The sequence below is a fragment of the Trachypithecus francoisi genome, unplaced genomic scaffold (assembly GCF_009764315.1).
Source record: "Trachypithecus francoisi isolate TF-2019V2 unplaced genomic scaffold, Tfra_2.0 Lachesis_group0, whole genome shotgun sequence".
In the NCBI taxonomy this organism is placed as follows: domain Eukaryota; kingdom Metazoa; phylum Chordata; class Mammalia; order Primates; family Cercopithecidae; genus Trachypithecus; species Trachypithecus francoisi.
Window position 1 is genome coordinate 144,429,306 of NW_022681453.1, and position 14,521 is coordinate 144,443,826.

At 37.9% G+C, this 14,521-nt stretch overlaps 1 pseudogene; it reads left to right on the forward strand.

The window, feature by feature from the left end:
* The first annotated feature begins 2,713 nt into the window (after positions 1-2,713).
* On the forward strand, positions 2,714-14,126 carry LOC117078736 (annotated as a pseudogene).
* The last annotated feature ends 395 nt before the right edge of the window (positions 14,127-14,521 follow it).

Consider the following 14,521-nt stretch of genomic DNA (forward strand, 5'->3'; position numbering starts at 1 on the left):
TTTTGCATTTTTACAAAATGATTTTATGCCTCTTAGTCATTCTTCATAAAACATCATTAGGTAGAATATTATGAGAAGGGAAGGAAGAAGAGGAAGGAGAAAGGGGGAAGGAAGAAGCAGGGAGGGGTCCTCAAGGAGCTATGTGAGTTAGGTAAGTCATAGGAGAAGTCAGAACTGAAAGGGAAGTCACACTGTGACCTGGAGGCTTTAGTCTCTCTGGCAGGAATATTACATTTGTCTTCTTGAAGCCTTGAGGACATCATTGTACAGTAGCTGATTGGGAAGTTCTGCTCTTCGAGTCAGTTGCTTCCTTGGGATGGGGAGATGGGTAGGTCTGGAAACCCTTCCATTTTCTATGTCCTGCTCCTGAAGCTTGGTACCCATGGGTTGCATTGCTTTAAACAGCCATTAAATCAAGTACTAATTTTGATCACCATAATTTTTGCTCCCCAAATGTTTCTGCTTGTTCTAAACCCTGTAAAACTGTCTTCCACCCACAGGCCTTCTCAAACAGCCTCTTCTTGGGCTCCTGCTTTCCTAGACAGAACCATAATAACACCTGGTTAATACCTATTCTACGACAATTATCAGCCTCCTGCAGGTAGCAGAGTTATTTGTGCATTCAAATAGGTATTCATGTAGCTATGGTCACCACAAATCTCTGTTCCTCTAAATAACATTAACCAGGATTTATTTTGTTCTTACTAAGTCTCAGTCATTGTTCTAAGTGTTTGGTATGAATTACATCATTTAGTTCTCATAACAACTTTATGGAGCAGGTAATATTATTATACCCTATATACAGATGGGGAAATGTAGGCACAGTAAGCTACCCAAGGTCATACTTTTAGAAAGTGGTGGGCTGGGATTCAAGCCTAGGTAGTCTGTTTCCAGAGTCGTTAGCCTACTGTGATATCCTGCCTTCCCAATAAAGAGCAAGCCTCTATGTCATGATTACTGAGTTTAATAAATATGTGTGGAACTGAATTAAATGAACATTTTTGACAAAGAGTCTTGCAACCTCTGTATATTTTCAACTTACAGTGGGCCCTGATTTCAGGAAAATGTCTGAAAATGAAACATGCAGGAAAATGACTGGAGGTGAGAAGAACCACATGTAGCATTAGGCTGGCGCAAAAGTAATTGTGTTTTTTGCCATTACTTTGGCAAAAAAAAAACAAAAAACAAAAACGCAATTACCTTTGCTCCAACCTAACAGAAAGAACTCTGGGTTTAGAATCTAAAACCTGGTTTAAGTCCCGCTCATGACACTTAGCAGCTTAGAATCCTTGGATAAGGAAATTAGGCTCATTGAGTCTCAGTTTTTTCATCTGTCAAAGAGGGCTAACATTTTTCATCTGTCAAAGAGAACTAATCTACTTCAAATGGTTGTTGTGAAGGTTAAATAAGGCAATATGGCCAGGCACAGTGGCTCATGCCTGTAATCCCAGCACTTTGGGAAGCTGAGGCAGGCAAATCACTTGAGGCTAGGAGTTCAAGGCCAGCTGGGCTCAGTGGCTCACACCTGTAATCCCACTGCTAGGCAACCTGAGGTGGGAGAATTGTTTAAACCTGGGAGGCAAGGTTGCAGTGAACTAAGATTGTGTCACTGGACTCCAGCCTGGGTGACAGAGTGAGACTCTGTCTCAAATATGTAACATGTCTGTGTGTGTGTGTGTGTGTGTGTGTGTGTTTTGAGATGGAGTTTCATTCTTCTTGCCCAGGCTGGAGTGCAATGGTACGATCTCAGCTCACTGCATCCTCTGCCTCCCGGGTTCAAGTGATTCTCCTGCCTCAGCCTCCCAAGTAGCTGAGATTACAGGCATGCGCCACCATGCCAGGCTAATTTTGTATTTTTAGTAGAGACAGGGTTTCTCCGTATTGGTCAGGCTGGTCTCGATCTCCTGACCTCAGGTGATCTGCCCGCCTTGGCCTCCCAAAGTGCTGGGATTACAGGCGTGAGCCACCACACCCAGCCCATGTGTTTTGTATATTATAAACCATCATACAAATATTTGCTTAATTTAAAATAAAATTATAGAAACTATGTATTTTTAAAAAATTACTAGAAAAAATGGAATGGAAGAAAAGTCTTGTTTTCCTTGATTGAAAACATAATTTCAGGTCCAAAGATAATGACTTTGTGGGTCTTCAGCAGACTTTGTATTTTATACATCAGATCTTGCAGTTTCCAACTTGACAGTTAGACACAGGGTTCAGATTTCAACAGCAGTTTTATTTCAGTGGGGGCATCTGAAGAGAGTGAAGTGGAGGTAGTTTTTCTAACTCCTCTCGAAGACTGAACATTTTAATTTTGATTTATTCAATCATGTTCGTGTTTAAACAAAACTTTGCTCCTGTAGAAAAGTCTGACATTTTGTTTGCCCCATAGCTGTAATAAGGTAACCTCGAAAATACTTCGTTTGACTATGGGTCTCAAGTTTAAAAGTTTCCCTTCTTATAGAAGGAACAGAGTAGAAAAATTGTAACTTTTAAACAGAAATATCTCTATCCAAAGAATTGCTGGAATAAAAATGGCATCCTTATACAATAGACTACATTTTTTCTTTCTTGATTTGTTTCTCTTTTAGGAAAATGATCATTTCAGGAACTGTGAAGTGTTAAAGGGAAAGTATATTAGAACTATCATGAAGTTGCAGGAGAAGCCATATGAGCTGTCAGTGGTTGCTCTCTTTGCTACCCTTTCTTAACGATGCTGGCTTCCATATCTCAGCTTCAACTAGAGCCCCTTCATAAAATTGATGATGATGATGATGATGATGATGATGATAATGGTGTGTGTGTGTGTGTGTGTGTGTGTGTAGGGCTTCTTAAAGTAGGAATCATATTCATATTTACCTTACTCTGCGTTGTTCACAGAAACACTCTGGGACCCACATTGGTAGCCCCATAGCCAGCCTCTAGGAGCATCTGGCCAAAACTCCTCCAGGTCCACTAGAGTCCAGTGGGATTCTGGGTGGATCCTTTGGGCTTTCCATAGGAAATTATTTCTGTTTCTCCTATGGCTGATGCAGAGCTTTCTGTCTCTCTCCCCTAAGTGCCTTCCCTACCTGCTACAGAAACTCCATCTTTTCTGAGGCTTCCTGAAACCAAAGTTCTGGCTTGAATGACATTGACTTGGGATTGTGGTTTGAGTGACTTCCCGACTCTAGAGCATCAGCTATCCCATTACTCTTCTCCACCTCAGTGTCTAGGTCCCATTGAGAGTCCCTACACTCTTTGAACCTATAGGCAGTGTCCCTCCTTAGAAGCTAAGAACTGGAGAAACAGGGCCCTTGCCACATCAGGGTTAAACAGGAGGGCTGCCATGCTAGGTGTACCCCCTTATAATGAGTAACAGGGGGATCTACTATGCCTGGAGGAGGGACACGACACCACCTGTTAGTCACCGCCACTTAGTCATATCTGGGGGCCGACATGGTAATTAAGTGCTCCATATCATACCATGTTTCCTGTAACCTTTGTTCAATTCCTAATTATTATATCATGCTTTTTTTTTTTTAACTTAGATAAGAACATATGACAGGTGTATTTGTAAGCAAAGTTCTTTTTTGAAAAAAGATAGGTAATCAATTCATGGGAAACCAATGCTATGAACTCAAAAAAGGAGTTAATATAGGCAATGTTTTCTACTTGTGTTTATATTTTGAAGTTGGAGATTAGTGACCTTAACTGGAAGTTTGAGATCACTGCCTTCACAGAGTTTGGAGCACAGTAAGGATATTTTTCTAAGCACCACTCAGGCAAGAGAGACTAAAATGCCAGTTCGTGCTTTTTATTTGCATAGTAAGGTTTGGACCCAGAACCAGTAAAGACAGTTGGGGAAGCTGACTTCATCAAAATCTACATTTCATATTCCTATCACACAGCCATTTGGAAAGAAAAAAATACACATAAACAAACAAATGAACAGACCCATTTTCCCATATGTCCTAAGAACTTCCCACTGCATTGTTATTCTTTTCCTATGCAAATCTCCGTATGGAAAATATTTTAGGTAGCAGTCAGGCCTATGAATACAAGGCAGTGGCAACGCAAGAAAAGATGTATGTTTTACTGCTGCTAAAAATAACTAGAGCAAGCCACACCTCGAGATGATTAATCAGCTCAGTGTTCTCTAATAAAAGCTAATTATTTCCTTCTCTTTAATTGCTTATTTGTATTTGTAGCCTTCACTTATTACTGAGGGTTTGATGTAAAAATGTCATGGGGGTTGGCTGGTAGAATGTACCACATGAAATAATATGGTTTGAATGGAAGAATCTTTCTAGTTAAAAGATTAATTAGGGAAAAGTGTCTGATACATTGGAAGGCAAACTGGCAGCTTTCAGATCCTGAAGAGTCACATACGCACACTTTAGCTTATTATTAAACTGCTTGAATACAGTTATAAAAACTAAAGTCTTTGTTTTTCTGGGGGTGGTACTGCTTTTAAGAAAACTTCAAATTATCTTTGATTCTCTCATTCCTGGCTGAAAAGTTTGAATGTGCTTCTTAATAGAATCAAAATACACATATTAAAATATTTAAATGGAATCAAAATACACATATTAAAATACTAGAAGGATCAAGTACTTCTAAAAAACTTTTTGTTTTTCAGTTGTAGAATCTTCTTTATTAAATTCGTTTGTTACATTTATTCTGTGTTGCTTCCAAAGAAATATCTATGGAAAGTTAAAAATGCAGGGAAACCATGGTTACACTCATCAGAACAGGGTTACAGAATTACTACCATGTATCTTCACTATCTTCAGAAGATTTATTCTGCATTGTTGATTTCAATTATATGCAGCATATAAGGCTACTGTGAGCTAATCACATACCTATGTACAAAGTAACATTAAGTCATAATTTCTAGAGCTGAAAATCTGGTGCACCAGAGGCTGAACGTTTGTGACTGCTGGAGATTCTTATTTTGGAAAGTACCATGATTTGCTCTGTAATGATGGGACTATGTATGACACAGGCTGGAAAGTGGCTGGCGTTCCTGACCAATGTGGAACTCTATAGTACACATATCTGAGACTAGGGAAGAACAAAAGGAAAATAAATGAGTAGACAATATGTGTAAGAAAAGATAAAAGGAATTGGGATGGTTTGGTTCAGAGATGAGAAGGCTAAATGGAAGTTGAATTTTATGAAGGCTCTACCATTGCATTGTCTATATTGGGAGGTGGCCACTTTATCTTTGCAGAACTGTGTCTTCTGAAAGCCACGGCTCAGAAGCCATCTTTAAGGTATTAGGGAGGCAGACTGTGATGGCTAAACTACACTGTGACATGAAATGCCAAGAATGATGGGATCTTAACATTCAAGAGTAGATACAAAGCAAGCTACTGGCTTGAATAATGATTTTGTAGTGACTTAAAGGATTTCATGTCCAAATTTGGATTGTTTCATGTTTATTATTGTTAGCATTACTGGGTGCCTACTAAGTGCATGACATTTTGGGAATATGACAGTGTCATTTAGCTATTTATTTTATTAATGTATTCAGGGAATATACAAAATGCCAACACTTACTGAGCATTTTTGTTAATGTTTTACTTTTTGTGTATATTAACCCATTTACTCAATATAATTGTGCTGTGAAATAGGTACAATTGTATTTCTCATTTTACAGATAAGGAAACTGTAAAGGCTACATAACCAAAATAACCAAATTACTAACAAAGAATAAATTACTTCCATAAAGTCTCATACATTGTAAATGGCATAATTTGGATTCAAACCCAGGCATTCTGGCTCGAACACTTTTCCTTTTAATCTCTCAGCTATATACGATTATATATATATATACGCACACATATACATATATATAGATAAAGAGTAATTTAAAATTTCACATACAGAATTTGATCAAATGTAGATGGCCTACAGATGCCTGCTCTGAAAGCTGATATTAGTTAATAATTACTATGAGAATAGAATCCTGTGATTACCTCCTTAATAACCAACAATTACCCCTCACTCCCTGCTTCCCCCCTTCTCTCACTTCCTTTCTTTCCTTCTTTCTTTTTTTCAGAAGGTTTGTGATTCTTGTTTTGCTTGTGAAATATAGTCTTTGTATTTTGAAATAAAACATCCTGCCCTCTTTCCTAGTTATTTTAAAGGGTAGTAATTATTATGATTGTACATGTCATTGAACTTTGAAGTATTACTGCTTTGGTGGCTCTGGTTCTAATTATAACATAAAAACCAAAGGAGGTTTATGACTTCCAAGGGTGATAAGGTCTAGAGATAAGGCCTCAGAAGAATATCCTTACCAACAGAAATTCAAACTAGTCAGGATAAATTGTGAGATCACTCAGTATCATCTACTTTTAGAGATTCTTTGTGACTTTCTACTGTCATTCTGTGAACTTTAGCCATATTGACTTCCTTAAAGCCAAATTAAAGAAAAAAATTCAAACCATATATAATACAAGCAAATATTTAGCCAAAACAACACATGTCTAAGTTGTTTGTTTGTTTTGGGAATGAAATAAAACTTTATGGTTAAAATTGTCATTCTTTTTTTATCTTGTCCTGGTCCTAATTCCCTTCCTCCCTTTCCAGAGTTAATGCTGTCACAAATCTGTTGTGCATCTTTTAAGTCTATATTTTCATATGTTTTTCTATTTTTATATGTAAAAACAAACTCTCTCTATATATCTGTATATATGTATATAGAGAGTATAATATATAGAGTATATGTATATATAGAGAGAATTTGTTTTATATATATAAAAAATAGAGAAATAGAGTTTGTGTGTGTGTGTGTGTGTGTACAAATATGTATATATAGAAAGAGAGAGAGAGAGAAAGTATTCATGGAGGGTTAATTTCAGGAACCCCCAATCCCACAGACGCTCAAGTCCCTGATATATAATGGCATAGTATGAATGTTTGCATTAATCTACATGTAATCTACACATATCCTCTCATATACTTTAATCATCTCTAGATTATTTATAATACCCAATACAATGTAAATGCTGTGTAAATAGTTGTTTTACTTTATTATTTAGAGAATAATGATGAAAAAAGAAAAAAGTCTGTACATGTTTATCCACATTTTTCCCTGAATATTTTTGATTCCAGTTGGTTGAATTCATGGATGTGGAACTCACAGATACTGAGAGCTGACTATGTATAATATTTTTTGTGATTTTTTTATACTTTTAGATAAATATTATGTTATACATGTAATTTTGAACCTTACTTTTTTATTCAATAATATTGTATAATATCTAATCCTGATAGTATATAGTTCACATGAATAAAATAAATTTTATTAATGCATCTTCCTAATGGTAGACATATAGAATGTTTCTAGTTCCTACATAGTTTTAAAAATTGTGTTTATAAACACCTTTCCCTAATTTTTTATCCTTATGTGCACGTAAGAAAATTTTTCTGGAACATTTACATAGAAATTGATTGACATGATGGGGAATAAGTGTGTTTTAAATTTTATTAGAAATCGGAAAATTGTTTCCAATGCAGCTGATCTAATTTACACTACACGCCCATCATGAGTATATGAAATTTACACTACACGCCCATCATGAGTTTCTTTACCAATACTCAGATTTTTAAGGTTTTGTAAATCTGATAGATGCAAAATGGTATCTCAGAAACTGACTTCATTTTAAAGTGAATATAAACATACTACAGAATTATCAGTAGAATAACTACAAAGTGTTATGAGGTAGGAAATTAAACACTCTTATATAACATGTTCTGCATACTTCTCCATTTGATGAAGGTAACATATTTTATGTAATGAATCTCCTACTGTTGAACATTTCTGCTTTTCCTTTAGGAAAATTCCTAGAAGTGGCATTCCAGGGTTAAAGGGTATGAATGATTTTAAAAGGGCCAGATAGTAAATATTTCAGGCTTTGTGAGACAGATGGTTTCTATTGTAGCTATTGTAATGTGAAAGCAGCTATTATACTATGTAATGAATGAGCCTGACTGTGTTCCAATAAGACTTTATTATGGACACCGAATTTGAATTTTGTGTAATTCTCATGTATCACAAAAAGTTACTATTCTTTTGTTTTTTTCAACTATTTAAAAATGCAAAAACCATCCTTATCTCATTGGCTACACAGAAACAGTGATGGCCATGGGTTTGTCAGATATCTTAATTGCAGATTCTAATAGAATAACAGAACTGGATGAAACCTTAGGAATAAATTAGAGCAACTTCTTCCTTTTAAATATTTAAAAAAGTAAGGCCTAGAGAGTGTAAAATTTTGACCAGGTTTTCTGCATTATTCATGGAGACATGGAACATCAATAGTACTGAGTCAGAAGAAAATAATTTCATCACCTAAAGATGAAAAGAACAACCCCAAAACACTTAAAAAGATACATTTAAAGTAGGTAAAAAGTATGCAAAATTTCTACATTATTTCTTTTTTCCTTTTTTAAATTTGATTTATTTTGAGAAGGAGTCTCGCTCTGTCACCCAGGCTGGAGTGAAATAACATGGTCTCAGCTTACTGCAACCTCTGCCTTCCAGGTTCAAGTGATTCTCCTGCCTCAACCTCCCGAATAGCTGGGATTACAGGTGCCCACCACCATGCCTGGCTAATTTTTGCATTTTTAGTAGAGATGGTGTTTCACCGTGTTGGTCAGGCTGGTATCAAAATCCTGACCTCATGATCACCCCGCCTTGGACTCCCAAAGTGCTGGGATTACAGGCATGAGTCACCGCACCCGGCCCAATTTCTGCATTATTTATTACAACTGCATATGAATCTACAATTATCTCAAGAAGCATTTCAATTAAAAATAAAGATATGTTTAAGCTAACAAAAATCAAATTTTCTAGAAACCACATCCTGCCCTAGGAAGAAATCAGGAAACAATCTTTCATTCTAAATAGCATTTAAAATGTCTCATTAGCAATCATTTAATTTCTTGATGTAGAAACCATATAGCCTGTAGCAGTTAACGTCATAGATACCAAATACTGAAGACAGCATCAAATTTACATCCCCTTAGAAATAAGCATGCTAGGGAATTCAATGACTCAAGACACTGCCCTTTATAAAGCCTGTTAAGGGAAGTTTTATAGCTAACTCTTGTTAAGAATAAACCTCGTCAATGAAGGCCACTCCTAGGACTCTTGAAGCCAACAGGGAAACCTCTGTGCTGCATTCCCTGTTGGCAGTCATGACAGTACTTTGCACTGCACTAGAACACCCTGTGACCATCTTTATGTGACAAAGGCAAAGATAGAGAAAACTTCAGTCTCTGTGGAAATGTAGTCATGCCTACTACAGTGGGGAAAAGCCCAATTCCAAACCATCTGCAATGGAAATAAAATGCCAGATGTCTCTTTGCTATTGGTAGGTCTCCTGTAGAAGACAGGCCCATATGGGATCACCAAATAGTCCCACATATTTTGGAATTTTTAAATAATAAACCAGAGAAGTAAGTACAAAAGGAGGATTTCTTCATACATTGGTTAGAGAGTCTCACAGTTTCCTGAAATCTAAAAATTGATTTAAGAATTGGTTAATGGATCGATATATTTATCTATTGACTAGTTCATTTATTACACAACGTCATTAGGCAGGAGCTATGAACCTTGTCCTCAGCTAAGCACTACATGAAGTTACAAAACTTCATTTCAGGAAGATATAGAAGTATCTGACATTCTGGGTCTAAATGTGGCTGGGACACATCCACCTGCAGCAACCAAATTTCCATTCATTAGTTCAACAGTCATAAGGTAGACTAAAGTAACTGAAATGTGTTTTAAAGTTCTCTAAAGCCTTCCAAAACTGTATGCATAGTCTTTTCTGTTAGGATTCTCTGCATGGATAGAAGAATATTTTGTGTCTCTACAGCGGTGCAGACTCCCAAATAAACTTTCACAAGTTATCTCATTTAAACCTTTCAAACTTCTCTTAAGTAGTCTTGCAGAGTGAATATTGTTTATCATATTTGAATTTAAAGGACTTACTGATGTTTACCCAGTTCTTGAGGCAACCAGTCATTGAGGCAAGCAGTATAATATAACAGAAATAAAACGTGGTCTTTGAGCTTAAACTGTCCTGAATTTGAATTCTGTGTTTGCATTTATAACTAAGGCAGCTTGGACAAATTACTCAGCCTCCTTGGGTCTCAGCTTTCTTGTTTGCTAAATAAGAATAATGTCCATTGCAATGAGTTGTTATGAGGATTAAAGGAGATAGGTTCTCAGTTTTCCCACTATAGGCTCAGTGTTATAGGTTAAATTGTGTGCCCTTCAAAATTCATAAATTGAAGTTCTAACCTATGTACCACAGAATGTGGGCTTCTTTGGAAATAAGGTTATTACAGATGGAATTAGTTAAGATGAGGTCATTAGAGTGGGCCCTAATCCAATAAGACTGGTGTCCTTAAAGGGAAAATGTAGACACAGAGGCATACATACATGCAGAACACCATATGAAGATGATGATGCAGGGCAGGCTAAGCCCCTTGGGGATACAGGGCAGGCTTTGCCCAGGAAAGAATTCAAGGGTGAACTGTGGTGGTTGTAGATAGCAACTTTTGCTGAAGCCACAGTAGAGAGCATCAGCAGAGGTACTGCTCCCTGCAGAGCAGGGCTACCCCATAGGCAGTGTGCCCCAAGTAGCAGCTCAGAGGTAGTTCTTCAGGCATATTTATATCTACTTTTAATTATATGCAAAATAAGAAGAAGATTATGCAGAAATTTCTAGAAAAAGGGTGGTAGCTTCTGGGTCATCAGGTCGTTGTCATGGAAAGGGACGGTAACTTCCAAGTGTTGCCATGGCAATGGTAAACTGACATGTCACACTGATGGGTGTGTCTTACAGAAAGCTGCTTCCACTCCACACCTGTTTTCAAAGCTAGTCTTCAATTTGGTCCAGTGTCCGAGCCCTGCCTGCAGAGTCAGATCTTTCCTCCTGAGTTGTTCCTACCTCCTCCTACCTCAAAGGCAAAGATTGAGGTGATGTTTCATAAGCCAAGGAATGCCAAGGATTGCCAGCAAACCACTGGAAGCTAGGTGAGAGGACTAGAACAGATTTTCTCACAGCCCTCAGAATAAACCAACCCCTGACCAAGCTTTGATCTTGGACTTCTAGCCTCCAGAATTTTGAGACAATATATTTCTGTTACTGGAGCTGCCTAGTTTGTAGTACTTTGTTGCAACTGCCCTATCAAAATAATACACTCAGGATTCAGTTTTCTCTCTTCAGAGTCAGTTGCTACCTGTCTTGCTTCTGAGCTTTCATACTTTTGTTACTGTTGTTCTCTCCCATGTTCTCCATAGCCCATGGGCTTATGCTTGAATACAAAACAAAACCCAAACCCTTAGGTGTTAAGTGAAGACTCGGAAAGGGGTGCATCTAGCTCTTCGCACTCCATTTGCCATTTTCCCTGGAAGTGTGGTTTTTAAAAATTGTTATTTGCAAACACGAATCCTTCCTTTTCTCTCCAGTATTTTTCTTAGAGAAACAAAAAAATGCCATTGTTGAAAAAACCAATTAAAATTTCTCCCAAAAGGCTAGGTTCTGCTTAAAGGAAGAAAGCAAATCATTTTTAATGGGGAGATATCTCATTAACATCTTTCTTCTGTTTAAAATAGATGAAAACAGTTAAAACTCTAGACGTATGGGGTGACAGGGAAGTGAGAGAGTTGGAATGTCCATATTTTTGCCTCGAGAAGACACTTCTCTCTCCCAGGAAGGAGATTTGAACTTGTAAATCTGATCAACGATTGTTGCAATGTCTATTTAGCCAGCAAGTACTCAAAGTCGCAAGTCAGAAAAAAAGCAAAGATACGACAAGGCATATTTAAAAGTCATTTGATGAGGGCATGATTACAGGTTTAATAAGATAAGTGATTGAGTGGGTCAGATTTCATTTTGGGTGTTTCGGCAATTATTGCAGTAAGGATTTTCCAGACTGGAATTAATTGAAGTTCTTATTTTAACAACTTAAAAATGGAAAGTTCTTATATTACATCTTAAAAATTCCTGAAGGCTTAATGAGAATTTTCTTCATCTGAATAAATACCATTATTTATTTATCTATCTATCTATCTATCTATCTATTTATTTATTTTATTTTTTTTTTTATGTATTTTTGAGAGAGAGTCTCACTCTGTTGCTCAGGCTGGAGTGCAGTCGTGTGATCTTGGCTGACTGCAGCCTCTGCCTTCTGGGCTCAAGTGATTCTCCTGCCTCAGCCTCCTGAGTAGCTGGTATTACAGGCATGCACTGTAATACCCAGCTAATTTTTGTATTTTTAGAAGAGATAGGGTTTCACCATGTTGACCAGGCTGGTCTTGAACTACTGATACCAAGTGATCCACCCGCCTCAGCCTCCGGAAGTGCTGAGACTACAGGTGTAAGCCACTGTGCCCACCCCCCATTATTGTTATATAGCCTTCTGAATGATAGTAACAGAAATAATAAAACATTCTACTTACTGAGCATTAATATATGACTATGTTTGTTATCTATTGCTGAAGAAAAAACCATCCCAAAGTATAGTTACTTAAAACAACAACAAATTATTTCTCACAATCCCAAATGTTGTAGGGGCAGTTCTGTTGGTCTCACCTGAAATTACTCACGTGGCTGCATTCAGCTGGCAGATTGACTGAGGACTAGAATCAGCTGAGGTTGTGCTCAGGTTACCTTGGTCGGTTCTCTTCCATGTGGCTAACTTGGGCTTGCTTACAGCATAGCAGTCACAAGCATTCCAAGAGGGCTTATTTTAAAGGAGAAGAAACAGCCTTCTTAAGGACCAAGCTTAGAAGCTCCAGAATCATTTTCACTAATTCTGTCCCTCAAAACTGGGTCACACTTAAAATTTCTTCAGTTGATCTCAATACTTGTTGAACATTATCTCTGGGAATAAATTTCACTAGATTCATATATCTGCATTTGTCTCTTTTTTTTTTTAAGACAGTTTTGCTCTGTCACCCATGCTGGAGTGCAATGGCACGATCTCAGCTCACTGCAACCTCTGCCTCCTGGGTTCAAGCGATTCTCCTGCCTCAGCCTCCCAGGTAACTGGGATTACAGGTGCCTATCACCACACCCGTCTAATTTTGTAGTTTTTAGTAGAGACGGGGTTTCACCATGTTGGCCAGGCTGGTCTTGAACTCCTGACCTCAAGTAATCCACCCACCTCAGCCTCCCAAAGTGCTGAGATTATAGGCATGAGCCACCGCACCCAGCCTATTTGTCTTATTTTTAAAAGGGGCAAAAACCATTTTGAGTTCTGTAATCATGAAGGTCATTTAGAAGTATACGTAACACGTGTGTTGTAAGTACTGCTGAATTAATAATTTCCACAGCAATAACTAAACATGCCACCTGCATCTTGCCTCATATTTTGTAAATGTCCCATGTAAATTTTAGAAACTAGAAGAAAAAGAAATTATCAGGCTGCCCAGATTCAAGGAGGGAGGCAACAGACACTACCAGGTGGAGTGAGGAGCAGCATGTGTGTACCTGGTGGGAGGGATTATTTGGAGGCCATATTGGAGACTATATACCACAGACAGGCACTGCACTTACTGCTTTATATGCATGTTCTTATTTAATCCTCACAATAACACTGTCAAATGATTGCAATTGATCTTTGAACAACGTGGGTTTGAGCTCTCTTCCTTGGCGCTGCCTATGCAGTTGGCAGCCATCTCCCACTTAGCATCTGGGCCACACTCAGACTCCTCGTGAAGCCCATGATCATGAAAACCAGGACCAAGACATTCATCTGGCATCAGTCTGACTGATAGGTCAAAATTAAGCAGAAACCCAGTGGTATTGACAACAGGGTTCGTAGAAGATTTAAGGGCCAGATCTTGATGCCCAACATCGGGTGTGGGAGTAACAGCAATAACGACAACAAAGCACATGCTGCTCAGTGGCTTCCTGATCCACAGTGTCAAGGAACTGGAAGTGCTGCTGATATGCGATAAATCTTACCGTCCTGAGATCACTCTGTTTCCTTCAAAAACAGCAAAGCTATGGTGGAAAATGCAGCCCAGCTGGCCCTCAGTCACCAGTCCCAGTGCCAGGCTGTGCAGTGGGGAAAATGAACAGACAGCTCATGTCTACATTTTGTTTGTGTTTAAATACAACCATAAGAACTGGAAACAAACAAACAAACACGGGTTTGAACTTTGTGAGTCCACTTACGTGTGGATTTTCTTCTGCCTCTGCCACCCCAAGACAGCAAGATCAAGTCCTCCTTTTTCTCTTCCTCCTCAGCCTACTGGGCATGGAGATGAGGAGGATGAAGACCTTTATGATGATCCACTTCCACTTAATGAATAGTAAATATATTTTCTCTTTCTTATGACTTTCTTAACTTTCTTCATAACTTTTCTCTAGCTTACCTTAGTGTAAGAATATAGCATAAAATACATGACACACAAAATATTGAGTGTTTATTTTACCAGGAAGCCTTCTGATAAACAGCAGGCCATTGGTAGTTAAGTTTTGGGGAAGTCAAAAGTGATGCATGAAGT